Raw genomic sequence first — 26,309 nt, forward strand, 5'->3', positions numbered from 1 at the left:
TATATAGTTAGAGCAAGGAAGCAAAGTATTTGCTATGTTAACAAGTAAATACTCTTAATAGATGTTTGTACAAGTTTTAGAAATCATTTATATTGAACTATTGTCTTTAGAGCATGTAGGAATGATAAGGAGAGTTGAGAGTCTATGAGGCTTGACAGAAACTTTAGAGTGCCATTGGTATATGTTGCGCTTTCTCTTGATATACATATATGGAAAACTTTTTAAGATTGAGTGAATTTCTATATTTTATAGAACTAAACTAGGGATTTGATTTTTTTTATTATTTTTTAAATGTTGTCAGTTCATCAATGCCTAACTTTAACTAAACTCAAACTATACCAATATATATGAAAATCGAAAGTCATTTAAATGTAAATATTATTACTTATAAAACTAATATACAAACATATACCAACTACAATATAATAATGCCAAATAGCTCCTATAGACCTAGAAGGGCAGTGGAAGGAAGATTGAGAGTCGCATCTGCTTACTGCGTTACATATGCCATTAGAAAGCCGAAATACCCAACTTTTAAGAGCTCTAAGAACGCGCACCCACTGTCCCGTGTCAACTTAAGGGTTGTGACACTTGGCGCAGAGAATAGAGCCAAGAATAAAGAGGATGAGCAGTCCGTAATTCAAGTGAGAATGTTAAACAAATTTGTTGATGATTGTCGGAGGGCAAGTATTAAAAAATCAAAAAAAAAAAAAAAAAGAGAAGCGTAAAAAATGAAATGACACCTTAACCTTTCACCGTATCGGGCGAGTATTGTGCCGCGGCACACAACAAAAGCTGAGAAGGGTTCCGGATATGGGACACCAATTGAAACAGAAGAATGAATGAAAAATAAAAAATAATATAAAGAAGCTACGGAAACCGGGCGAACCAGATCGAAGGCAGCAAATGCGACGAAGTGCGTCAGAGATTTATGAGCGTGTGCCCGGCTCGATGTCTTATTATTTATCATTTTGAGCCGCTTCTCCAGCTGCTTTATCTGCGGCCTGCTCTTAGCATGCTAATTGCGTGCGGCGTCTGCTTACGGGACATGTTTTCCCTTAGGCGCTGCGATCCGTTGAAACCAAAGCCCAAAACTCGAGTTACGTGTGGAACGTGCCGCATATTTCAGGTTTGCCTTTCACTCGCTTCTGCTTATTGAATTGCTGCGCATTTGGGACACTTCTCCTTTTTTTTACACCCCTCCCTCCCTTCCTCTGTCTCTCTCTCTCTCTCTCTCTCTACCGTTTGCTGTACTGAAAGGCCCATCTCGAGAGGCATTCTTTGCATTCATGCGGGTAATTTATGTAAATTTATTGCGCCTTTATCTGAAACTGGGACTCTCGTTGATTCGCGTTCCACTGGCGCGTGTTTGCTGTCAAAATATTGCGTTCGGCTGGCCTATTGCCGCGGCTTAATCAATTCATAATGAGAATGTGAATGACTGCAGATGTCATGAAGTAAAGTACGAGCACATATCGAATGTGGTTATGAATATCCTATTGATACACTGCACTAAGCGGGAGAGAGACGGAGAGAGAGAGTGGCTGAAAGAGTTCTCATAATGATTACGATATTTATTTGGACAGTTATAATGTTTAATGAAGTGAACTAATTATTGGAGTGAAAGTGTTAAGGGATTTATGAGTATATTATTTCCCTTGATTAATGAATCAATATAAATATTTATCTCTACATAGCTCTGCTTATATATGTAGTAACTCAATGTTTTATCTTGGAAAACATTGATGAAGCTATATGTAACTAATTGATTGCTAACATTGGAAAACTCAATCATCGATATTTTTTTCATTTTTACATTTTTCTCAAATATATTTCGACAATCAAAGTTACCCTCAATAGATAATAGATCTGCAATAAATGTACACTTCTCTATCTACTATAGTCGATATCCGATTCAATTATAAAATTAGTTTCTCTCAGGCAGTTGGCACGCTCTTAAATTGGACACAGTCGTTATCGCTTATCGGAACATATCTGAAGTTTTATCGCTGTGGCGAGCACTCGGCTACTGCACATTTGCAGCTGTATTTACATTTATTGATCGCTTCTACCCCCATCTAGCCAGAATTTGTACATAACATGCATATCATAAAGATATTGTGCTAAACCCCACAAATAACAACAAAAGAACCCTTAACCCGCCGCTCTGTGAACCCCATTTTATTTATTAATATGCCCCCTTTCTGCTTTTCTCTATCTCCTCCTTCTCCTTCTCCTTCTCTTTCTCTTTCTATCTTCTACTATTTTTGTTCTGTTTGGTATTCGAGCATTTCGCCATTTGGTTTTATTGTTTTATTTGGAGACATTCGACAAAGACACCTCCCCGCCCCCGCCACCGACGCCGCCCTCATAAAAGTCCCGAACAAACTCAATTACATAATAAAAATTTATGAACGCAGCAAAAGGGACATTAAAATTTTGCGCCTATCCAAACTGTCCGAACTGTGGGCCCAATGTGCGGAATGTCTCACAGTGTTCTATTGATTTGCGCCCTGTTGTGATGTTGCTGTTGTTGTTGTCGCTTAAGTCACATTGAGCAACATGGTCAGTACATCAAGTTAAATCCACAATCATTAATACATATGAGACTTTACTAGGGATTCGAGTTCGAATTGGTATTGGCATTGGGTTTGGGTTTGGCAACTGTGAACGGCAATCGTTGACCCTCATTTATACGTATATTTCATGTAATTCATCTCAATAAAATGCGAAAAATCCGCACAGCAACAACAACAAATCCGATGGCAACTATAAAATATATGTAGGTCCAGTTTCAGCCACTGCATAAACAACTGCCAAGAGATAGAAATCAACAGCGAGCACCAAGTGGAGGGCAGCGTCTGCTGGGCGCGTGTCCCATTCCGGAACGGGTTGCCCTTTGACAGCAAATAAGGTTCGGGGCACAATAAAAAAATATATATATGTATACATATAAATGGAACGGAAAGGAACTGTTTGGGGTTGTCGAGGCTCAATTTATGCAAAGGCACATGGGCTGAACGTTGTAAGGAGTGGGCAGAGCGTAGCCTAGTGTTCCGAGCAAACCAACTTAGTTTATAATAATCAGCCGACTTGACCGACTTGACCGACTCTCAGCGCCAGCTGCTAATTGTGAAACGTGTGAACGACTTTCGCTTGACCTTCAAAACTCTACCCCTTTTAGTGGCAGTAATACAATAAAAACCGAACTGAACTTGTTATCAACGCAAAATCTAACGAAAAACACACACACGCTCGCTGCCATTGTGGGTAAAAGACGATAGACGAAAGACAATCGAAATGATGAAATTCTAAACAAGTTTTTCATGAAATTTTTCGGGTTTCTAATGATTCGAGGCCCTGGGAAAGACAGTTAGTTCAGTTCAACCCTTGAGTTCCTCAGCCGAAAGAGATGCTGAGCATCCTAAGCACTCGCACAACAATATATTTATAAGCACATTATAATGCATTGTTGTTGCTGCCGGCCAGTGGCCTGAGCTGCCCCAGCCTGACTTGGCCAGGTCTGCCTGGTCTACCAGGTCTGTCCGTCCGAGTGTCCTTTGTCACATGCAGAGCTCAGCATATTAATGATGCCATGCATTGTCCAAACTGCTCAGAGGAGTTGAACTCGTGTTTAGTTTTCCCAACCCCAGCCTCAGCCCCTACTCCAATCAATTTCGTATGGCTATTCGGTCAACCCTTTCGTCTGCCTGCTGCTGCTGCTGCTGCATATGCACATACATAAATTAATTTTCTTCTTCGCTGAGTTTGATTTTCTTCAAGGGGTTCGCATTGGGTTCGTTAATGATGATCTGCATAAATATGTGGCTCGCAAAACTTGTGGGCAGTCGGAGTTGATTTGTTTCAAGACATTTACAAATGCCATAGCTGCCTCACATAACGAATTCGGGTTTCAGCACACTCAATGTGAACGTTGTCAAAATTTCGATTGGGGTGTGAGAATTTCAATGTAATTAAAAATTTGCGCCTTTCTGAAAAGCTGATTAAATTACTTACAGAAGCCTGAGCCTTGCATAGAAGTGTGAATAGAGGGATAATGATTATTTACCTGCAAAGAAAAATGGAAGAAATGAATAAGTTATGGTGTGACCATGAATAAAACATATAAGAGTACTTAAAATTTACATATAACACTATAATGAAAAGCTAAAATCTAACTTTCCTTAGTTACCGAAAAAATCAATAACGCAATGGAACTCATGAGCAGATTAACTTACTTAATATCATTCTATTTGAATGCAATAAAATTGTATAAAAACAACTTATTCCATAGTGATATATAATCTGGTAATCTTATGCCTACTAGATATTAAATAATAAAAATAATATATTCTATATTTCGCAGTCCGAGCCGCATTTCCTCTGGCTCAACTACCCTTAATAAATCAGAACTCCCATTAAGCCCATGCTCAGAACTAAACATCGTAGGATTCGTCACAGTGCCAACTATTTGGGCACATCGAATTTCCTAGTGATTTAATGGAGCGATGGATGTTAATTGTTATAGACATAACACAAACTATTAAGCAGAGCAAACACAAACAACGTCGCATTCGGGTGAATTTCAGCGTTCGATGGAGCATTCGGCACGTTAGCTAAACAGTTTACAAATGTATATAAATTGTTTGTCTATTTGCAGCTCACCCTTTGTCGCCCCTCAAACACACGCACACACACACACACACACACACACGCAGACAATTAGACTTGAGTGGACGTCACACTTTAAATTAAGTCAAATGCTCAACAATAGAATGACAGCTCCTAAAAGTAGGCAAACAATGGCAAATGCCAGCAGTAGGCACTTAGACACACACACACACAGAGGAAGATAGCTAGACACACCTCAGTTGGCCATTAAATTTAGCTGGCCATGCAATGACATCCAGCAGAAACAAGATACATTTCGGACTCGCGCTCACTTCAAGGCCATTAAGCGCGCGCGCACAAATAAACAGGCAAATAGCGAAATAACAAAATAACAGCTTTGAGGAGGCTTTCAGGAGGCTTTCAGGAGGCGGAGGCAGAGGCGTCAGCGTTGGCAATTTTTAGCACTTTTAGCAGCCAAATCCAAGCAAACCGCAAAAAGTCACGTATCCAGCGGCCCGTGCAACAAGATGAGATGCCCGATGAGATGTTGAACCGTTGCGCGCTGCGATTCCAGATGGCAATGGCGGCCTTAACAAGTCAACAAAATGCTCAAGTGTTTCAATGTATATACACATATACACATATACACATATGCAGTGTAGTGTTGTTTGTGTAGCGTAGTGTATGTTGCCTATCCCTTACCCAGCCCTTACCCCTGCCGGCTGGGGTCTTAAGTGAAACCCTTAAAGTGCCTGGCAGCGCTAGCAACGCCGACGCTTTAAGAGCTCAATGCGAGCACGTCGAGGGGCATGTAACAGAAGATACACTGAGAGAAAAACGAAGGCAGTTGTGCTAGTATCGGTTTGGTTTCTTCATATATAATATGTGATACTCTTTATTATAATTGGTATATTATTTATTTTATTATGAAGTTGCGTTTCTGTCATAATTAAGCTAAAAATAAAGTTTAACAATTTCATAAACTTCAATTTTCAGTACATCAATCAATTTTAAAAATTAAATTTAACATAATTTCATTTAATTTTATATTTTCAGCTGAACTTAATTCATCAATTATTATAGTTATAAAAATGCATTCTAATAAATATTTATAAACATTTATATATTTAGTTTATTATTATTATTTATATTATTATTTTTTATTTTATTTAAATTGTATTTAATTTACCAATTATAGAATTTAATACATTTTATTTTATTTGTAACTTTCATTAGAAATATAAGCTGAATTTTCTCAGCTTCAATTGAATTTGCCAATGCTAATTAATTTAATTAGGTTTTTTCTCTCTGTGCACACATAGCGCACTGTCTTTGGCCAACTTATGTCCCATATGGCGCAGGGCACAGTTCACTTGGGCACCTCTGTCCCCCTCCCACACACAGCGACCAATAGCCGAGCCTTAGACACACAGCTACAACAGAAACAACAGTAACAACAGCAACAGCAACAGCAACAAGAACAACAGCAATGAAATCTTAATGCCTTAATGGGCCACACAATCTAATTTACTTTTGTTTGCTTTGCTCCGACTGGCGCTCTCTGTCTGTCTGACGGCTCTCGTCGTTTGCTGTCTCTGTCTATTGCTATTTCGCTGTCTTTACTATAAATGATTTTCTGTATTTTTGTAGTTGTTGTGTTTTTTTTCCTGCCTCTTCTGCGTCTTCTCGCTGTGCGCTGGCTTTTTATCGCTGTTTTATGTGTGTGTGCATTTGTGTGTGTGAGTGATTCGTTTGCTTTTAATTGTTGTTGCTGCTGTTGTTGTTGTTGTTACTGTTGCTGTTGCTGTGGGTTTTGGCCGTTGCTAATGCCGTTAGCTTTGCTTTGCGAAATGTATAGCAGCCGCATTTCTTTTTGTTGTTGCTGCTGCTGCTGCTACTACTACTATTGTTGTTGTTGTTGTTGTTGTTTCTGTTGTGCTAGTTGTTGGCTGTTGTGCTTCCTAATCCTATTAACAATGGCGGCAGCGTCGTCATCGCTTTTGCTTCGCCTAACCACGCATAGACCGACTATAAACGAGTATTTCTTTCATTCTTTTGGTATTTTTCTCTCCCCCTTATTTTTTTTTTTTTTTGCTTTTTTGCCTTTACCGTTATGCCATGCGACGCCATTTTTCATATGGTTTTTGTTTATTTCTAGCTTGCGCTTGCTCCTCTTTTATTGATTCCTCGTGTGCGCTGCTTTTCAGTATTTTCCCGTCTGAGTATTTGTTGTTTTGTACTTTGGCTAATTGGTTTCAAAGTGCATTGAACTCAATTAAAGATATAGGTGAGTGTGTTTGAATAGAGATATATGTATGTATATATGCATATAGAGTAGAAAACAAAAGCTGGTCAAACATGGCTCTGCATTTGAAGTACTCCTTAAAGCAATTTGGAAGCTTTGAATATTGAGTTTTCATTTTGTTAAATAAAACCCATTCAATTTCTGATCACAGCTGCATAATAATATATATTAAATATTATTTAAAAATACCAAAGCTGCTCAAACTATCATCAGTTCGCTCAACAATGCCAAATGGCATATGCATTAAGCGTTTATTGAGCTCTGCACCTCAGCAGAAATAAATATATGGAATGAGAAAAGAAATGCGAGCGAGAGTACTCCATTCCCATTCACAATTGCAATCCCCGGCTGTCTGTGACTTCCGCCTCGGGGAATTTGAGATCTGCTAGGCCAGGCGCCGTCTTCTATCATGTGCATTATACTAAAAATTTCCTACAACATTCTTGTGCAGCACAAAGACAGCTTAATCCCAGCTCACTATAAATCACACAGATGCACACACGCACACACACAGACAGGCAGACAGAGAGAGGGAGAGCGAATTGGAAGACATAGTAAGCTCCCAGGCGCATATCAAGTTGAGTTTAAATATTCTAACATCTTTTTTTTTCTATTTTTTGTATTTTTTACCCCCAACCATTTGCAGTATTTTTTTGTAGCACTTTTATTTTTTGCTGTTTTGCAAAGCTGAAATTCCCTGAAGCTTAACAAGTTTAAGTTGGCTGCAGCTCAAAAAGCTTGCAGAATGCCTTTTTATCTAACGCACACACCAACACACATACACACACACACACACACACACACATGCGCGAGACTCTCTTTAGCAGCCATGTAAAATAGTTTTAAATTACACACCGAGCTGCCGAGCCGAGCCGTGCTCTGCCGAGCTCTGCAAGTAGCTGGAGAAATTCTAATTTAATTTTAAATTTGGCATACCCGAGTAGGGTGTCTGCGGCGGCAGTGGGGCTGGGTGGGAGGTGGTGGAGGCCACACAGTCGGGTCTCGCTTAAAGTGCACGAAACTGTCTCAAGTTGTTTGCCATTTATTTATATTTCATGCAAATTAACTGCTGCAATAAATTGGCAGCAACACTTGCCGTGAAAGCAGAAGACTTGACAGACAAAGTGCAAAACATTCACCAGGAGCAAGCAGGAGCAGCAGCAGCACCGGCAGGATATGAAGGCATTTAGAGTGATATTTAGCTAGAGTTAGAGTAAAAAAGTAAACCCTTTTGTTGGCGCCAGAGTTTTGACAGTCGCGACATTTTCAGCTTGTTTACCGCTTTTCAACTTTTTGGCTCTGGCAAAAAGTCACCTGTTCAGTGTTTTTTTGTTTCTGTTTAGCCCACCCGGCAAATGCTCAAGCTGCAAACTCTTTTAGCTTGACTTTTGCCGTTTTTCTCCAGCTGCCACATGTCAAAATCTGCGACAGATGCGTGCGAGTCACAAATCTGACTCAAACCTTTGGCAATGTTTGTGTGTGTGTCTCTCTCTCTCTCCCTCTCTCTCTCTGTGTGCGTGTGTGTGTTTGTGCCATCACAAGTTGGATGTCTTAGCCGTCGCTGGCTTAACTAAATTAAAAACTATGCCCAAAAACTTATTTCGAGCTGTGTTTGGAGTGAAAATCTTTGCAAACTGAGGCTGAAAAAGGTTTGCAAAAACTTTCCGAAATGAAGCTTAAACTGATTAGGATTATGGTGGGGCAAGTTAAGCTGCACATACGTATATGTATATGTGAACTCGCAAGTAAGCTGCCCTAGCTTAATATTCAATAGATGCAATTAAATTCCCACTCCAGCCCGTTGTCCAACACTGCCACAAAGGAACTTTTCGGATTCAGCGTGTGTATATGTTTGCCTTTTGCTTCACTTTTTTCTTTTTCCCCTCTTTTTTTCCCAATTGTAATTTAGCTAATTGAAAAACGTAATACACCCGCCGGTCCACGTGATGCTAGTAAAATGGACTTTTTTCGCCCTTTCCCACTCATTCTTTTTGTTTCTTTACTTTTTATTTTGCTCATTGCGTTTCAGTGCAGTGCGTTGCTTAGCAGCAAGCTGATGCCCTGCAGTCGCTGTCACTGCAATTTACTCTTTGATTCCTAGAACGAGCCATTGTTGTCAGCTGGCTCTAAGTGCTTTGGACAGTTGCTTGTCCAGTTTTGGACAATCGATTAGCAGATTATGTCTAGTTTTGGTTGGCGACGCTCGAGACAACATTTTTATTTAACGAAAGGAACTAAGCTGAATTAGCTTTCGATTCCACTTGGCAACACACGAAATTTCTGTACATAAAATCAATTACTCAACACTCACAGCAGCGCATACTGCCAGCGGCACTTTGCAACACTCACACTGAGGCGGACTCTGTGCATGTCGCTTAAAACTAAATTAAATTAGAATAAAACGGGCACACACACACAGAGAGACACATGCAAAAAAGTAGAAATAGAGCACATAGAGTGGGAGAGAGAGAGAGAGAGACTGAGTGAACTACAGCTTAATGGAGAAACTGGCAACTAAATGAAATCCTTGACTGTCTGTCGAGCATTTGGTATTTATGCAAACCCAAACGGGCGCGCGTCTCCTCCTGCTCGGTGACCTACACTTGGCATTTTAGTTAATTACGAGTGCCCTGCAAAGGATGCGCCGCCATTGCCCAAAAAATCGGAGAAAAAATAAAAACGAAACGAAAATGTGCAAAAATACTTGCCGCAAATTGTTAGCCAAAACAGAGAACCGAAAGCAAAATGAAGGCAAATGGCTTGCATTTGGCTGATTGTGCCGTGGACTAATGAAGATTGCAGCTGAATGACAGCTGTCATATGAGCAGCCCCACACACACACACACACACACACACACATGTGGCTTAAAGCCAATCTGCTTGAAGGTAAATCATGGCAGTGCACCACATTTGGCCTCCGCTTTGACTGCGCGCTGATTACTTTGCCAGAGAGAGAGAGAGAGAGAGAGAGAGAAAGAGAGGGCTAGCCAGCTAATCATTGGCATATTGTTAACTGGAGCTACTGCCGCTGCACTCGCTGCACTTTGTCAGTTTTATCCGCAACCACAAAGCCGCACTAATAACTTGCACAACTCCGTTGGAAAAAAGACGCGCCCGGCCAGCACTTGTATTAGTATTATAATGAGCGAGCGCCTGCAAGTATGCTTTGGCTTTTTAACATAATGGCACTCGGACCAAAGTCCTGTGTGCTCGTCCTTTGTCGCTGCTAATTAACTTGTTGCCTCGTTTAATTAGCCCAGCTACTGGACGCACAGAAAAAAAGACCCAACTGACTACACAGAGCTAAATCCATAAAAAAAACCTTTGCGCTTAACTGGCTGCAGTTCATTCCTTTTGTTGGTTTTTGTTTTATTCACATTTTTTTTTATCAGTTTTGCTCTCGTTTTTATCTTGTGGCTGGCGCATGTAAATTATGAACATTATACAAATAGCACAAAGTTTTTTAATTAAGCAACCGTTAGTGAGTCACGAAACTATCGAAAAGCTGCAAATAAATTTAGCATAGATATTTATTACGGCCAAATGAGTTCGAGAAAAAGAGAAAACCACAAAAAACAGAAACAAAATTGAGACAGAAAAATTGCAATTTTCAACTCAAGTGACACTTGGCACATAAATCGAAGCGGATACAGATACGACTACAAATACATACGCAGATGCAGAAATGATGAGGCGAGGCCAGCGTAAAAATAAAATTCGAATGCATTTCATAATTAAATTGCCCAAAAAGTGGATCACACGCCGTGGCATATGCAAAGCCAGCCAGATAGACAGACACTCAGAGCAGTCAGGCAGTCAGGCAGTCACGCAGTCAGGCAGGCAGATAGTCACCACAGTTTGTTCGCATCATTCACACACGCATTCATTCATTCACTCATTCATACATTCATTTATTCATATGCCACACGGCAGTTGCTGTTGCTGTTGCTGTTGCTGTTGCTGTTGCTGTTGCTGTTGCAGTCAAGTAGTTTGGAGTCAAGACGTCGCTCGATGCTGCTCGTCGCCTCGCTTCGCTCTCTCGGCTCGGCACTTCTATAAATAATTGCAAGCGAATTTGTCAAGCGTGTCAGGCATGCCAAAGGAACAGGCCAAATGGGGGGCGTGGCAGGGCAGGGCGGGGCAGGTTCCGCACTCGCTGCGACAAATTTGCGATGTCTTCGGCTTGGGGCCTTGTGGCATGCAAAGTGCGGCAGCTTGAGTGCAAATGTTGCGCCATTATGCTCTATGATGAATACAAGTATCTTATAGATACTCTACTCTATCTGCATGCACACATGCATAAATGTGTGTGTGTGTGTGTGGCTGTGTGTGTATGTGTGCGCAGCTAAAGCAAAATGAAAGTCGCAAGTGAGCAAAAGGCATCATCAAGTGAGTCGAGCAGCAGCAGCTACGTGGTGGCAATTAGTTTGGAATTTTTCTCACTTTTCAAAAGGTATTTAATTTGAGTATGCGCGTATGTATGTATGTTTGACTGAGTATTATATAAACTCTGCATATATAACGAATATTAATAAAGTTCTTTAACAAGCTTTGTACTCAACTAATCATGAGCAGAAAATTCAACTGAAAAGATATTGCTGTCTACATGAAAACTGGTGGACCAGCAAAATGGCAAAGAAGCAATTCACTTATTCCTGGCCAACTTAGATTAGAATATCTCAAGAAAGAACCTCAATAAAAATTCAGAAAATATTAATCTGATTTATCATATTTACTTATGCCCAATTATTAATGTATCTGTCATATTAATAACGCATAGTTCTATAGCTAAAGATAATAATTAAAATAAATAATAATTACAGACCAAATTTCTTAAAAATAAATTACGTTAAGATGTTATTTTCAAATTTAAAAAATAATATTTTTTAATAAATATTATTTTATAAATAAAATATTTTACTGAAATAAATTATATTTTGATTTATACAATGAATTATTTTGTTTAAAAAAAAAACTTTGAAATTATATGATACAAAACATAAATAATATTTAAAAAATACAATTTAAAAACGTCTCATATGTATCAAAATATATAATATAATATAATATAAAATAATATTTATAATTCATATAATACACATATAATTTTCAAAATATTTAAAGATTAAATTGGATTTATAAAAATATAATCTAAATTTAAAAAATTTTTAAATGTATTAAATATATTCATGAATTTCCCCAAGACGCAATTAAGTTGACAAACATTTTAATTATCGATAAGTTGATTTAATCTGTGACGCTTGGAGTTTTGCTTGCTTTTTGGCGCCGCCTCACTTTGATCCCCTTTTTGGTTTTACACAATTTGCCAAATTACATTTAACAAAACATGTGCGAGGGTCATGGACTACACGAGTCCTTTCCACATTTTGTGTTCTCTTTTTTTCTATTTTTTGTGGGAGTCTGGTAATAAATAACAACAACGAGGACTAGGAGTAGCTGAAGGCCAAGCGTTTTGCCGTTGCTTTTTAATTTGTTCCAACGGCGGAGCACAGCCCTTTCATTTTGGTCCCAAAAAGGACGCGCTCTGCGGTCAGATTGCCCAGTGGAAGTCCGACGCCCAGCCGGAGTCGTCTGTCTGGCTAAACGGGACCACCTGCAGGGCCCAACATAAAGCCAGCCAGCCAGCCGACTAAATATACTCCCGCACCAGCACGCCCCCGCCCCCCAACTCCTGGAAGTATTTTGCGTGCTTTTCGCATTTTTATACCCTGAACCCATTGAAAATGGGAAAGAGGGTATAATGGTTTTGTTAAAAGTATATAACAGGCAGAAGGAGGCGTGGCAGACCCCACAAAGTATATATATTCTTGATCAGGGCGACAAGCTGAGTCGATTTGGCCCTGTCCGTCTGTCTGTCCGTCCGTCCGTCCGTCCGTCCGTCCGTCCGTCCGTCCGTCCGTCCGTATGTATGAACGCGTCGATTTCAGAAGATATAAGAGCTAGAGACTTCAACTTTTTTTTAAAATGTCCGTATATATCACGCGCAGATCGAGTTTATCACTAAAAAACGATAACTCATTCCGATATTTTTTTATCGATAAAAAACCTTATCGAAGATCACTTAAATAATTATATCTCCTACATCTTTCAAGCTAGAGTCTCCAAATTTAAAATGTATATAAAGATGTATTTTATACAATTTCGGTTTTTGTTAAAATTTACCCCCCACCCCTAAATCCACCCCCTCACCCTCATCTTTGTAAAAGTCGTATATCGAATACTAGAGACTTGTGCTTCGGTATACACATACATTTTACCATTATGATTACGTTCTGAAAGTTTCATAACGATCGTACGTCTAGAAATTAAATTATTCAACAAATAAGTTCTCATAATATTGCCAACACTGCAGCGCAACCCAAGCGCAATCGCCTGTATATGTGAGTGTGTGTGTATGCGTGTGTTTGTTTGTATGTGTATGTGTGTGCATGTGTTTGTTTGTATGCGTGTGTGTGTGCGTGTGTTTGTTTGTATGAGTGTGTGTGCGTGTGTGTTTGCTAATTATTATTGAAATATCAGTTGCTTGGAGGGTTCAGGGGATCTCGTAGTCGAGCAGTCTCGACTAGAGCTTTCTTTCTTGTTTGTTTATATTTTGCACCCTTTTTTCGGAGTTTTTCACATTTTTTTATTTCTATTTATTTTTTGGAGTATTCTCTGTGTGTTTGTGTGTGGCCGCTCGGTTTTCAAGTTTTGTGGCAGTTTTGCGTGTTTGCTTATAATTTTGTTTGAGTTGCATTGCCACGCCCAGTGCGCAACGCCCACCCAAACGGCAGCCACTGCAATGGGAACCAGCGAAAACTACGCGACCGGCACACAGCTAAATTTTGTAATTACTTTTTCATGCAGCAATTAAAAATGGCGTAAATAGCTGAAAGTGGGCGGCCAGAGCTGGATATAGAAAGAGAGGGAGAGAGAGTGAGTGGGAGGGAGATATGGACTTGCTTGCCGAAAAGTGAAGTTTTATTTTAGCTGCTATTTTAAGTGGTTTTTCGCCTGTGTTTTTTATTTTACTTTTTATTTCTGTTTACAACTTTAATTGAGTTAACAGGAAGTGGAGGAGCAGCAGGAGGCAGAGCGCCGGCAGTCACTCAGAAATAGGAAATTAAATTACACAACTTGCAGTATATTGATTTTGATATTAGCAGGAATAGAAAATTGAAGAGCCGGCACATGTATAACGTATATCCATATCTATAAACGAAAAATCTATAATAATTCGTATTTAATGACATGCATAATGAACGGCTTGTTGTTGTTGTTGTTTTTGTTGTTATTGGCAGCGTCATTAGCGCAAATTACAAGCAATTAAATACGCGCACGCCCACACGTGCACAAAGGCTGCTTGTTATCACACACACAGAGAGTGAGAGAGAGAGAGAGAGAGAGAGAGAGAGAGAGAGAGAAAGAGAGAGAGAGAGCGAGTCCTTGGCATGAAAGAGCCATTGCAATGGGCAAATGCATTAAATTAATTGAAAGCATTAAACGCAAACAATTTAGAAGCGCGTGGAATACGCTGCAAATGCTTTTCATAGACTCTGCCAACTAGCAAAGGAGTATATGAAAAAGAGAGAAAGAGAGAGAGAGAGAGAGAGCGAGAGCGAGAGTGAACTACCTCTTCTAGAGAGTGGACTGGGCTTTCAATCAATTTGCAATTACTTAAAGTTCATTGAAATGCGCTAAACACGAAATCGTCATAAAAATAGAGTTCTCTCTCTCGTTCTCTGGCCGAATCGAAAATTGTGCCATAAAAACGTGCAGCACGACTAAACTGAAACCAAATAGAAAATGTTGCATAAATAATTGAGTGAGTCACACACTCACACACACACTACTAACTACTTATGCTGTGTGCTCATGCACATGTGTCGTATTCCCCATGGAAATCAACATAATATCAAAATAGCCAGCCAACATCACTTAGCTAGATGTGGCTCAAAGCCTGCAAACTGCATTTGGTGGTTGCTTTATGGCCGCCAAGATGTAGCTACATAGAACTTGATGGGGCTAGAGCCAGCCAGCCAGCCAGCCAGCCACGCGGCTTGTTATTGACACGCAAAGTTGTGTAATGCAAGTTCATGTATTTGGCTAATGCGTGTTTCGTGTAAATTCATCGGCAACTGATTGCGCGCAGACAAGACAACGCAGCCCCAGCGAATCGAAGCAGGCTTTTTGGCGCTGCCACGGCTTGAAGTTGGCCAAGATGGTCGGGCCCCTAAGACGTCTAACGGTTATAGCTTTGCCATACATTTGCGGGCATTTCGGTTGCGGTCCATTGAGTGCTCTCAAAAGTTATGTGGGGTGTTTCCATTTATTTCAAATATTTACTATCTTTAAGGAAACACTCTAAAATGTATAGATTAGGAGAATTGAATTTTTTTTTTTAAATATTCCATTATTATTCATAGTAATTTTTGGACCATATTATTTATACTAAATTAATCTCGAAATTATGACAGCTTGAATATGGGATTATTAAAAATTGGGCTTCATAAATTGGCTTTGTATATAAGTATACAAAAGTTAGAATATGAATTGATATTGAACTAATGAACTTCATCTCCATTAATTTAAAGCTCATATCATCACTGGTGGAGTACCTGATACAAAAATTTGGCCTGTAAATTAACTCTAGCAATGTCTATAGTATTTTTTTAATTAAATAATAATTTGTTTTTTCTTGTTTCTACTAAAGTAGTTTGTTATTTTCAATTAAAATTAGAATACCAAAAGCTAGCCTAAAAAAATATATTTAATCAATGATCTCTACGGGTCTGACTTATATTATATATTATATTAATATATTATCTCAATGGTAGAGTAAAAAAGTTTTAAGTTATAATATATACATATTTACATATATGTACGTATATAATGGACGTGAATACACCTGCTGCCATTTGACCATATGCCTATTGCTGTTTCAGCTGCCTATCGCCTCGCACTCGTTTGCTTGACGAGCTGCACGCGCCTGACTAATTGCGCTGCTAGAACAGCTGCTTAAATTTCAGCTAATTTGCACTAATTCAGTTGGCTAACACACTTCATCTTAGCACTGAGCGATTAGAGCACAAAAATCAAAAGCAAAATACCAAAAAGAAGAAGCAAAAAAAAAAAAAAAAAACACAATTGGAAGAGAATAGAATTCGGAACGAGAATTTTGCTTTGTTGCGGCGCCTTTTGACGCTTTGCCAGGCGCATTTTTTCGTACCTTTACTGGATTTGTTGCCAATGCGGCTGTTGTTGTTGTTGTTGTTGCTGTTGGGCCTACAAGGATAAACATCTAGAAAGGCGCTTTGCTGCATGTAAATGGAAAATAAGTTGCCTACCCTTCCGCACAACCACCCCGCCCCGCCACGCCCGTCTCGTCCCATCACCCGTTTTACTAATGTAACGCCGCTACTTTGTTGCCTGTCTGTCCGTCCGCCTGACTATCTGTCTTCCTTTTTTCCAGTCTGTCTGTCTGTCTGTCTCATCGGCCATTTGCTCTGCCTCTCGCTTTTACCTTTGCGCATTTTAGTTGGCTGTGCGCTTTTTGTTGGCCTCTTTTGTCTCAGGTTTTTGGTTCGGGCTTTGCTTTGCGCTGTTTTGCTTTGTTTTGTTTTGGCCAACTCTTGCCATGGCAACGCGTTAAATAATGCTAACGAATGAGCCACACACACACACATACACACGACTGTTAAGTGGATTCAGCGCACCACCCAAAAAACAACAAAATGAGCCCTGTTCGTGTGGTATTATGCCACACAATGCCAGGTAATTATATAATTTTATTTATAGTCAGATAAGTGTGGCGAAAATGCAATTAACGTCTCTGTGGCAGGGCTTTAAATATGTGCACTCTATACATTTTTGGGGCGGCTTTAAGCCACACACACACACACACACACACAGAAATAGAGAACGTCGTAACTTCAATTATGGCAGCAACAAAAAGTTCTCGGCAGCCAAATGCAATTTATTCATTTGCTTATTTTGCACAGACAACAGAAAAACGAAAGCAACAATAAATATATAAATTTATTAAACTATAATTCAGCTGGAGAAGCGGAAAAAGCACTTTGCAACTCACACCTAGCGAGGCAGCCGCAGGCGACAAAATAAGGAGAAGAAAAGTGGCCCAGGCGCGACGCAAACGAAAAACAAATAATCGAAAAATAGAAGAAAACAAAAAGAACAACAGCTCGAAAGACAACAAAAAAAGGACACTGCAACAACACGTACATAAACAACTGAGCATAGGGCTGGCTGAGGCTGACAAAAAAGAAAAGTAATAATAAAACATGGCCAAGCCAGGGCCAGAGCCCAACAATAAGGAATGCGAATCCTGAATCCTGACAGCCGCGTTTGCTGCTGCTCCCCCTGCTCCCCCTGCTGCTCCTGCTGCTTGCGTGCTCGCGAAAAAGTTTTGTTTGCATGTCTGCGGTACATTTCCGCGACAGGCACAGCCGAGCCAAAGCCCACATGCCCATATAAGCTACATATCAAAGCTAAACACACACACACACACACACACACACACATACATATATAAATATATATTGTATATATAAGCCATAGCCCATGTCCTGACAGCAATAAAAAGCAAAGAAAAGTTGCAACACGGCGCTAAAACTGCTGCAAATTATAGGTTAGAAGGCTCAAACGAAAATTATATACAGCGAAAGCAAACAGCACGAGCAGCTGGACATACATAGTTCGCTTGATTTTATGAAAAGGGGTTAACTAACGAATAGCTAAAGGGTAACTAAGTAAGCAAGAGACCAAGCAGAGAGGGGTATCGTTGCTCAGCTGGTCCGAAAATATTCAAGTTTGTAGAGTTGCAAATTTTTATAAATTTTAAGTTTAGTTTCGGGAGTAAGAATTAAATCATACTAGATTTTATAGTATTTAATTTAATTCAAATTTATTAATCATAATTTCAATTGCTTCACTTGCAGAAAAAGAAATCCAAACTTAAGTACAAAAATTCATTTTCAAATTTATTTTTGTTCTTCAAAGTGTGAATAATTAATATGAATATTAATATCATAATTTATAAAATAAAAATTGTGCATATTAAGTATTTTATTATTCTAATTAATTGAAAATTCGTAACTATTCTTATATAATAATAAAAAAAGAACAATTAAAATGAAATAAAAATAAGAATAATATTAAATAAATAAATATTTTTTATTAAATAATTCTTAATATTTAATAGTTGAAATAAAATAATAATTGATATTCCAAATTTTGTAATATCAATTTTTTAAGACAACTTTAAATGTATCATATATTAAGTCTTTTCACTTTTACATAGATAAAATAACACCAAAAATCCTATAACCTGATGCCATTCTTAAGGTTTGCCCAGCTGCTGACTTCATTTACCTAAACCCTGCTGGCGAGTGTACTTTAACCCTCTGCCAACAGCTCTCCCATCCAGACGCAACTTATTTCCAAAGTTTCAATTGATATATTTGTAGAGACATGTTATCGTTATCGATAGCACGCAACTGCAAGTGAATCAAACTTTACGCAACTTTGCTCAAGTGCAAAATACGCCATCAAACTTGAGAGAGAGTGCGAGAGAGAGAGAGAGTGTGTGTGTGTGTGTGTCTGCAGAGCAAACTGTTGTAATTTCTCGCTAATCTAATGATTGCATTAGATGGGAAGTTCGCTAAACCTGAACTGAGCAGCGTCCCCTCTTTGGCGTTCAGCAAAGTCAAACGACGCCATTGACCCGCTGTGACCACAACAGACCAGAACAAAGCGCAATTGGTGTTTGTACGCGACTTGGAAATGTTTTGGCGACCTGCACTGGCAACGGTAAAAAGGGCAAATGCTGGCACGCCAACTGGCAACACAGGCGGTATCTCTGTGTGTGTGTGTGTGTACCGAGCCAACCGAAACGTAGTTTGCAACTTCTAAAAACTACCCACACACACACACACACACACACATCGTAAGGACACCAAGTAAAGTGACTGACTGGCGCCATAATGTCGCCTCGCCCCTTGTTCTTTGTGTGTGGCACGGCGTGTTGTCTGCTACTGCTACACACAATGTGGCGCTTGTGTATCCCTTTTCACACACCACCGCCACCAACACCACCCAGCACCACCCAGCACCACCCAGCACCACTCGGCGCCACCTTTATCATGCAAGCCACCACAAGCCCTTCTACCTAAGCCAACGCGCCTTTTATTGTGCTCGAGTTCAGCTTTGTGTTGCGTTGTGTAATATATGAGTGTTTCATGTTGTTGTTGTTGTTGTTGCTCTTGTTGTTTTTGTAATAGTGTTGAGTGTTGTTTTGCAGTGTCTGTTGGCCGTGTTTATTTGCCGTTAATAGTGCCAAATGCTCAGTTTGCCGTTTGCTTTAAACGATTTATTTTCATATAAATTTATATATGCGGAAGTTCTACAAAAGATTAGATTTTTCCATGATAATACAATATTTAGAGTAAAGTAAATAAGTATATTAGCTGAAGTATAAAAATCATATATTTGCTTAAATGAAATGAACGAGAAGGGTTTCCATTAGAAACCTTCTGATCTTTTGTACAGCAAGTGATATTTCCATTTATTACTCTTGGCTTATTTCATCTTTAACTTTTTATGTTTATCACTTGATATTTCCATTACCTATCAGACCTATCTAGTAGTTTCATTTCGTTTAAAACATTATATATTTTTCATTAGATATTTCCAATACTTATCTCGTATCTACGCATCTCATAGTTTCATTTCATCTATACTTTCATATATGTATTCTTCATTAGCTATTTCCCATTGATATTCCCACTACCTGGCAGTCCTATGTCTTGGCTGACTTCATCTATACTTTCGCATATATTTTTCACATGATTTCTAATATTTTTGCTTGTCATCAGATAGGACGAGTCGTTGTCGCAACGTTTGTCCATTTATTTATTTTCATTTTGTTCTAGCTACATGCTCGATAAACATCGCGTTGCCAAGTCGGAAACCCTCTGACAATGACAAGATTTACAGCACCCCAAAGCAAAAATAAAAATAAAAACAACAAAACAGAAAACAAACCAAGTAAAATTTTGCAGAAAGCTATCTAAATCGCAAGAGGGGTAGAAACAGAGTGAGAAGCGGCCCAAATCAAAGGCTTTGTGCCATAATAATCTGGGACCACATTTGAGATTTCAATGAAAGCTGCCACACACACACATGCACACAGAGAGACACGCACATGAAAATGATTTATTTTCCATGTCGATAAACGAAAGAAAGCGAAACTTGAAACGTTGCCTCAGCCCTCGATTCCCTCCTGCCTCCCTCTTCAGTTAGCGAGCTCACTTTTTGGCAATAGACTTGGCTCGAGTGTAGCGAATGGCGCATAACATTTTCCACAATAGATTGAGCATTTCCGCTGCCAGAATGTATTGCTGTGTGTGTGCAAAGTTTTGGACACGAACTGCTGGGAAATGAAAGAAAATGCGCCCGCTCGCTCGCTCGTTCGTACGTACGCCGGCAAAACATGTGTAGAAGTTTAATTTAATAAGTTTTCTTAGGTTATAGGATATGTTAAACATGCCGATATATATATTGTGCGCAACGCCTGCAGGCTGCAAAAGCAAAGCCAAAAAAAAGGTCCAAGAACATAAAAGCAGCCAGACAAAGGAGAGTGAGTACAAAAATATATATGTATGTATATCCACAAGTTTGTTTTTTTTTCTCGCATCCCTCTCTTCCTCCACATGTTGCTAATTTTATTTGTTGTAAAGTTGTTTTTTCATTCTTTTCGGAAGGTTTTTTTTGGCTGATCTTTAAAAAAGAAGCACAGCCTCTGCTGCTGCTGCTGCTGCTGCTGCTGCTGCCAATGGGGGTAACATAAATCATGCGTAAAGTCAAGCTAAACTTTGAGTTGGGGCGTGGCGGTGCGTGTGCCACATGTGTTGCATAATTTGTAAATTTTTAGTGGCTGGCTGGTGAGGCATTCGAAATGAGGCAAAAAGAACATCTTGGCGATTTGTAAGCGCAAGCAGCTTTGGCTAATTAAATAGCTTTTCGCTTAGGCAAAGGCAGTTACAAAGCAGTTAACAGCCAGCCAACGGGGTTGCCAGGATTCATTAATAAGCCGTCGACTGTGTCTGTTCGCAAGTTCGTTAGGCAAATACAAAAGGCGCTCCATATAGACAGAGAGAGTAAGAGAGGGAGAGAGCGGGGCAGCTGCCAAGCAGACAACAGACAGAGCCGGAAGGGATAGCCGAGGCAAGAAGATGGCACAGGACATTAGAGAGCTGCCGCAGCTTCCTGCGAGTGCGGCTGACAAGTGGCCCGGGCAAAGTGAATCAATTTTGGACCAATCAAATAATGGCACAACTAAGATCTGTGCGTCTGTTCCGCTAATTGCTGGCACTGCCTTTGTGTGTGTGTGCGTGTGTGCGTGTCCCATTGCCGACAGGCTCCTTTGTTGCCTGGCCAACAAAAGACTCTGTCACGGAAACCCCAAAAGCGTTACGCATTCATCAAAGCTCTCTTTACCCTTTTTTATTCCCCTTGTCTAAGCAACAAAAAATTTGTTTTGCTTGTGCTTGGCTTTTTTTTTTTCGTATGCCTTTTGCCAAAAGCGAAAGTGTTGATTTCTTCTTTTCGAACTGAGCGCAGAAACAGGTGCATCCTGCTCAGCTTTCAATAGACGGCGAACAATGTAGAGCTCAAGGAAGAGCCTTGAAACTAAATCACAGCAGAGATGCAAAAGTATTGAAAAAGTGCGTAATAGATGCGACCGACCTTGCCTCGTTTCTTTTCTGCTTCCCGTTTTCTGTTTTGCTTTCAGTTTTTTTCTTCTTTATAAATATTTTTTTCTCATTGCGTAGGCTGGCAAAAAAGCGTGGGAAAAGTTGGCGTCTACGCGAACTGGAAGCTGAGGTTTATTTTTAGATAAAAGTGTTAAGCATTCTTTTTATAAAGTTGCCGCAGATAAAAATTCTTTGACCCGCAGCGCATTAAGAATGGCAAAATATATTTACTTAATTTACTTAAAGTTTGAAGTGAATTAAAGTGAAAGGATAATTTATGAGTTTAAAAATTAATTTTGTTTAATAAAAAGAAAAACAACAAAGTCCTCATAAGAATTTGTAAGTATTTAATGAGGAAGATGCTCAAATAAATATGAAAAGATGTTCAAGTATTGGTAAAAATACATATAATAAAAAAAATACATATAACAAAAAATAAAGAATAAATAAATTAAGAAAATATATAGAAAAAAAAAATTAAATAAAATAAACATATATGAATTTAGCTGTTATAGTTTTACTCAAATATAAATAAATACATTTAATAATATAAAATAAATATAAAATACATATCAATTTTGCTATTATAGATTTAGCTTAAATATAAATAAAAATATTATATGTAAAATGAAAATAAATGTAGATTTGACTTCACTCTTTCTTATAGTCTGCTTTAATTCTAATTTACTAACTGAGCTTCAACTTTAAAAGCTTATGCCCTCATCTACAGTTAAACATACAATCTCTGGCCTTTTCTTTCACTCCATCTACAGCTTAAACACTTTAAATACAATTCAGCATTGGCTAACATTTCATCTCTTTGCTTGGCAACCAAATATTGCGTTATATGCCAGCGAACGCACAGCTGTCGCCTCGATTTCATGTTCTGGACTCTGGCACGACTCTCCGTCTGTGCGGCTACACAGGCAACAACGGCCTCCAACTACTACAGCGAAGCTTACTGCGGCTATATTGATTGCTTCACTCCACACACGTCTGCAACCGCATACGCACTCAGGCACATGAAACGCGCGACGGCAACGAAATTACAACTTGTCAACTCAATCAAGCGCGCTTTATGCAGTAATTTCCGTCACTTGTGTGAGTTCCCACACACACTTACACTCACACACACACACACGCATACTTGTAGACCCTCTAGCAATAAAACGCGTATAATCAGCTAATATAAAATTTGAATGAGCGCGTTGCTAATAATCCTTTTTTGATTTGGCAGCTCAGGCGAAATTAACATAGGCAGTTGTTGTTGCTATTGTTGCCATTGTTGTTGTTGTTGCTGCTGTAAGCTGCGGCTTACCTGAAGCCCAAGTGCCTAATATTATGCAACAGCAGACAGTTAAGCTACACTGTGAGAAATCAAGCGAGACTCTACAAATTTTTGTTTTAACTAAAATAAAAATTCAGCTGCGCTCAAATATATTTTAAAAATATTTTTTAAACTTTTTAATATTTATTTAAATTAGTTTTTATTTAGGTAACAAATTTTTAGAGTATATATATATTTCTTTTTCTCTATCGCTCTCTCTCTCGCTCTCTGCTATCTTTGCTCTGTTCAGCATTTTAATTTCATGCTGGGACATATTTCCTGGCAGGCGACGATGCCATTCGGTTTAGCGAGGACATCCGATGGCGCTTCCGGCAACAGTTGCCAGCTGCCGCGTCGTCCTTAGCCAGTGTCCTGGCCATGTTCCTGTCGCGCCAGCTACTTCAATTTGCCGCCAGCGAAAGTAGCATAAGGACACCCACAACAACAACAACTACGACAACAACAACGTCTGTACACAACAAAGACCAAGGCGGAGACGTTGATAAGCTGCTGTCGCGATTTCGCTGCGCAGATTGGCCCAGCTTAAAGGTTACAGTTCTTGGCCAACAGCCGAACTGCTTAAAGTGCACACAACCGTCAATTAGCAATTAGCCAAGTTAACAATGTGCCCCATTCGCGTTCCATTTCGCCAAGCCAGCAAAAGATGGTGCACGGCATCGATTGCAGGGTACGACTAATGAACTTTCGATTTAAGCCACCCTAATTTGCCAGCTCAGATACCCTCTGTGGCAGAGAAATGTGCAAAAGTGGGTATACACAAAGCGGAGATATTACAAAAGATTTACTATTCTGAGTTTTTTGTCATCTATTGTCAATTTATATAGCGTCTGCAGCTAAAATTCGTATTCGATAACTCATTTATCGATAGCATTTAGCATTTGCTGAAGTAGCTGTGATCAGATCGCACGACAACTGTCTCCATTTCATTCAGCGCTTCTTCATATTTGTCTCTATTTAATTCTCTGCCCACCTGCTATCGATAAATATCGAAGTAAGCTACTCAAAACAGGTTATATGACAGTCATTCACTCTCAACTAATTTATTTCCCTCTGATTTTATTTCTTTGTAGCCTTTAATTGAGAAAATCAACAAATGCCCGCAGCTCAGATTTATGCTGCACATGTGCGTGTTCCCCACGCCCATCGCCCACCCTCCCACTCCAGTGGCCACGCCCATCTGGTCCCCCATTTACAAGCTATATTTAGTTAATTACTGCCACAGAAAATGGCGAGCAGCGATGCGGGTCGCGTCGTCCAGTCGTCCAGTCGTCCAGTTGCGACTTTTCAAATTTTACGTCTTGCAGCAGCTCAAAGCAAAGCGAAATGAACTCCCCGGCGTATCGTTTGGGCGGTTGGTCTCTAATGCCAAACTTTTTGCTGGCTGCGATTTTTTCACTGTTTACGACTAAATTAAATGTGCATTAAATAACGGTTAACAACTGACAGCCAGTGTGGGGACACGAGACTTCGAGACTCCAGACAATAAAATGAGCCAAAGGGCACAAGTTTTTGGATTTGTATGCGAGCATTTGGTCAAAAGGAAAACAAACCAATTTGACATTTTATGTGACACGTGGCGTGGCGCGAGTAACTGCCACCAAGGGCCAAATCATAGCCATGGCCGAGCGAGAGGAATCGCTCTAAAGGGATGCAAACAGTGGACATTCGAAATGTAAATTCAGATTGGATGTTGAGTGGTATTAGAGAAACTGATCGATAGTTATCGATAGAGGGTGATGGTAAAGAAACTTGAATGGAAGTCAGATGACGGAATGTGTATAGCAAGCAGTTTGAGTGAAGGTATAGCTCAAGAGGACTTCAGACTGGAAGAATTCGAATTATGAACTTTGGCATTCATAACGATAGAGCAATAGAAAACTATTCGATAGTTATCGATTTCTGAAAGTGAAAGTGAAAATACATATGCGAAACTAATTCTGAAGTCGGTTGATTGATATATAAATACAAACACTGTGTATTCGCTTTGATTATTAACGAATATCCTCAAAGAACTAGAAAGCTGCGCGATAATTATCGATATCAATCGATTCTGAAAATTTATTAAATTTTTTAAATTCAACTTTCAATGCCCTTAAATTATGCTTAAATTTGATTCAAGTCTTCAATTACTTGTAGCCAATTTAATTTTCAATTTAAAATCAGTTGCAGCTGCCCCGACTTGAGCGTAGCTCTGTCAATTTTCGAGGAAATTCTTATCTACGCTTTTCGCTTAGCCATCCACAGTGGAGCTTCGACCGCTTTGGCTTCTGCGAAAACAATTGATTTTTAATTTAAATACGTCCGTTTTATGGGCTGTTCGTTAAGTTGAAGGTCCGTAGGTCGGTTAATGTCGTCACGTTGATTTGATTTTATTGCGGCCCGCTTGGGCCAGCAGGAAGCGAAACTTTTGTGCGTTAGCAGCGAGCCTACTTATGAGACGGCCTCGTGGGCGGCTGAGCACCCGCTTTTATGTCGCTGCGAAATGACCTGAGTGGCATAATTTATGCATGCCTCACTGAGCGGGCCAAGCTGAATGAAACGGATCCGGTGCATAAGTCAAATTTAGAGCCCACTTAGTAGACCAATAAATACCTCGCATACCTAGCCAGCCGTCGATAGGAACGACGTGCCTCGTGCCTGCCGAGTGCGACCCGCGCCCCGCCCACTTACGCAAACGCATTTGTTTTATGGCCAGGCCACAGTATTCGCCGCTCTTATTAAATTTCGTGTGACGAAGCATAAAAAAGTAAAGCAAAAAATGCTGCTTGAATATGTTGCAGAGCATTTTTGCCACATATATATATATTTTTTTTGCTGCTTGTGCTTGGCTTTTATTCTGTTGCTCTTCATAAAAATTTGTTTTATATGCTGTCACACACGAACAGAAGAGCAGCAGAGCAGCAGAGCTGCTGCAGTTAGTCGAGTGGGCGGGCACACTTGGACCCGCATAGACACCGCAGAGGCCACGACGTCCGTGGCGACAACGACAACGACAACAACGACGACGACGACTGCCAACAATAACCCAAAATGCCAACAAGTATGATAACCGCAACAGTAACAACAACAGCAGCAACAACAACCAACACACACGAGGGCGAGATAGAATCTGTGTAGAGCAGGACAAAAGACTCAGCAGCCAGGAAGATGTTCTGCCACATTTTTGTACTAAGCGTATTATGAAATTTTTTATATATTTTACAACTTGTCTGCGCTGTTCTTAAGTTCCTACTTCTCTTTGTTAGCTGCAGCTCTCTCTCTCTCTCTCTCT

The 26,309-nt window shown here is 39.6% G+C and overlaps 1 protein-coding gene and 1 long non-coding RNA gene across 27 annotated transcripts in view; both read right to left on the reverse strand.

Moving 5' to 3' along the window:
• Positions 1-26,309, reverse strand: part of mbl (splicing regulator muscleblind) — a 222,622-nt gene that overhangs the window by 62,248 nt on the left and 134,065 nt on the right. Inside the window, exons 1-2 of one of the 25 annotated variants that reach the window (XM_089261267.1) lie at positions 4,867-5,019; positions 4,666-4,785 (exon numbers count right to left, since the gene is read on the reverse strand). The exons of 23 other annotated variants lie outside the window; for them this stretch is intronic. The gene's annotated coding sequence lies outside the window, so the exon portion shown is untranslated. Of the gene's footprint in view, positions 1-4,665; positions 4,786-4,866; positions 5,219-26,309 lie in introns of those variants that run through there. One more of the 25 variants, XM_089261266.1, reaches the window with a different exon arrangement.
• LOC149091152 (uncharacterized) lies at positions 674-4,011 on the reverse strand. Of its 2 annotated transcripts, none has more exons than XR_016197112.1 (2): positions 1,243-4,011; positions 674-1,182 (listed from the first exon to the last, which is right to left on the reverse strand). It is a non-coding gene; the product is annotated as an uncharacterized LOC149091152 (long non-coding RNA). The 2 variants fall into 2 exon arrangements; XR_016197113.1 differs by having other exon boundaries at positions 674-1,208.

This window comes from Drosophila navojoa, chromosome 5 (genome assembly GCF_054131105.1).
Source record: "Drosophila navojoa isolate 15081-1374.11 chromosome 5, UAZ_NAV_1.0, whole genome shotgun sequence".
NCBI classification, from domain to species: Eukaryota; Metazoa; Arthropoda; class Insecta; order Diptera; family Drosophilidae; genus Drosophila; species Drosophila navojoa.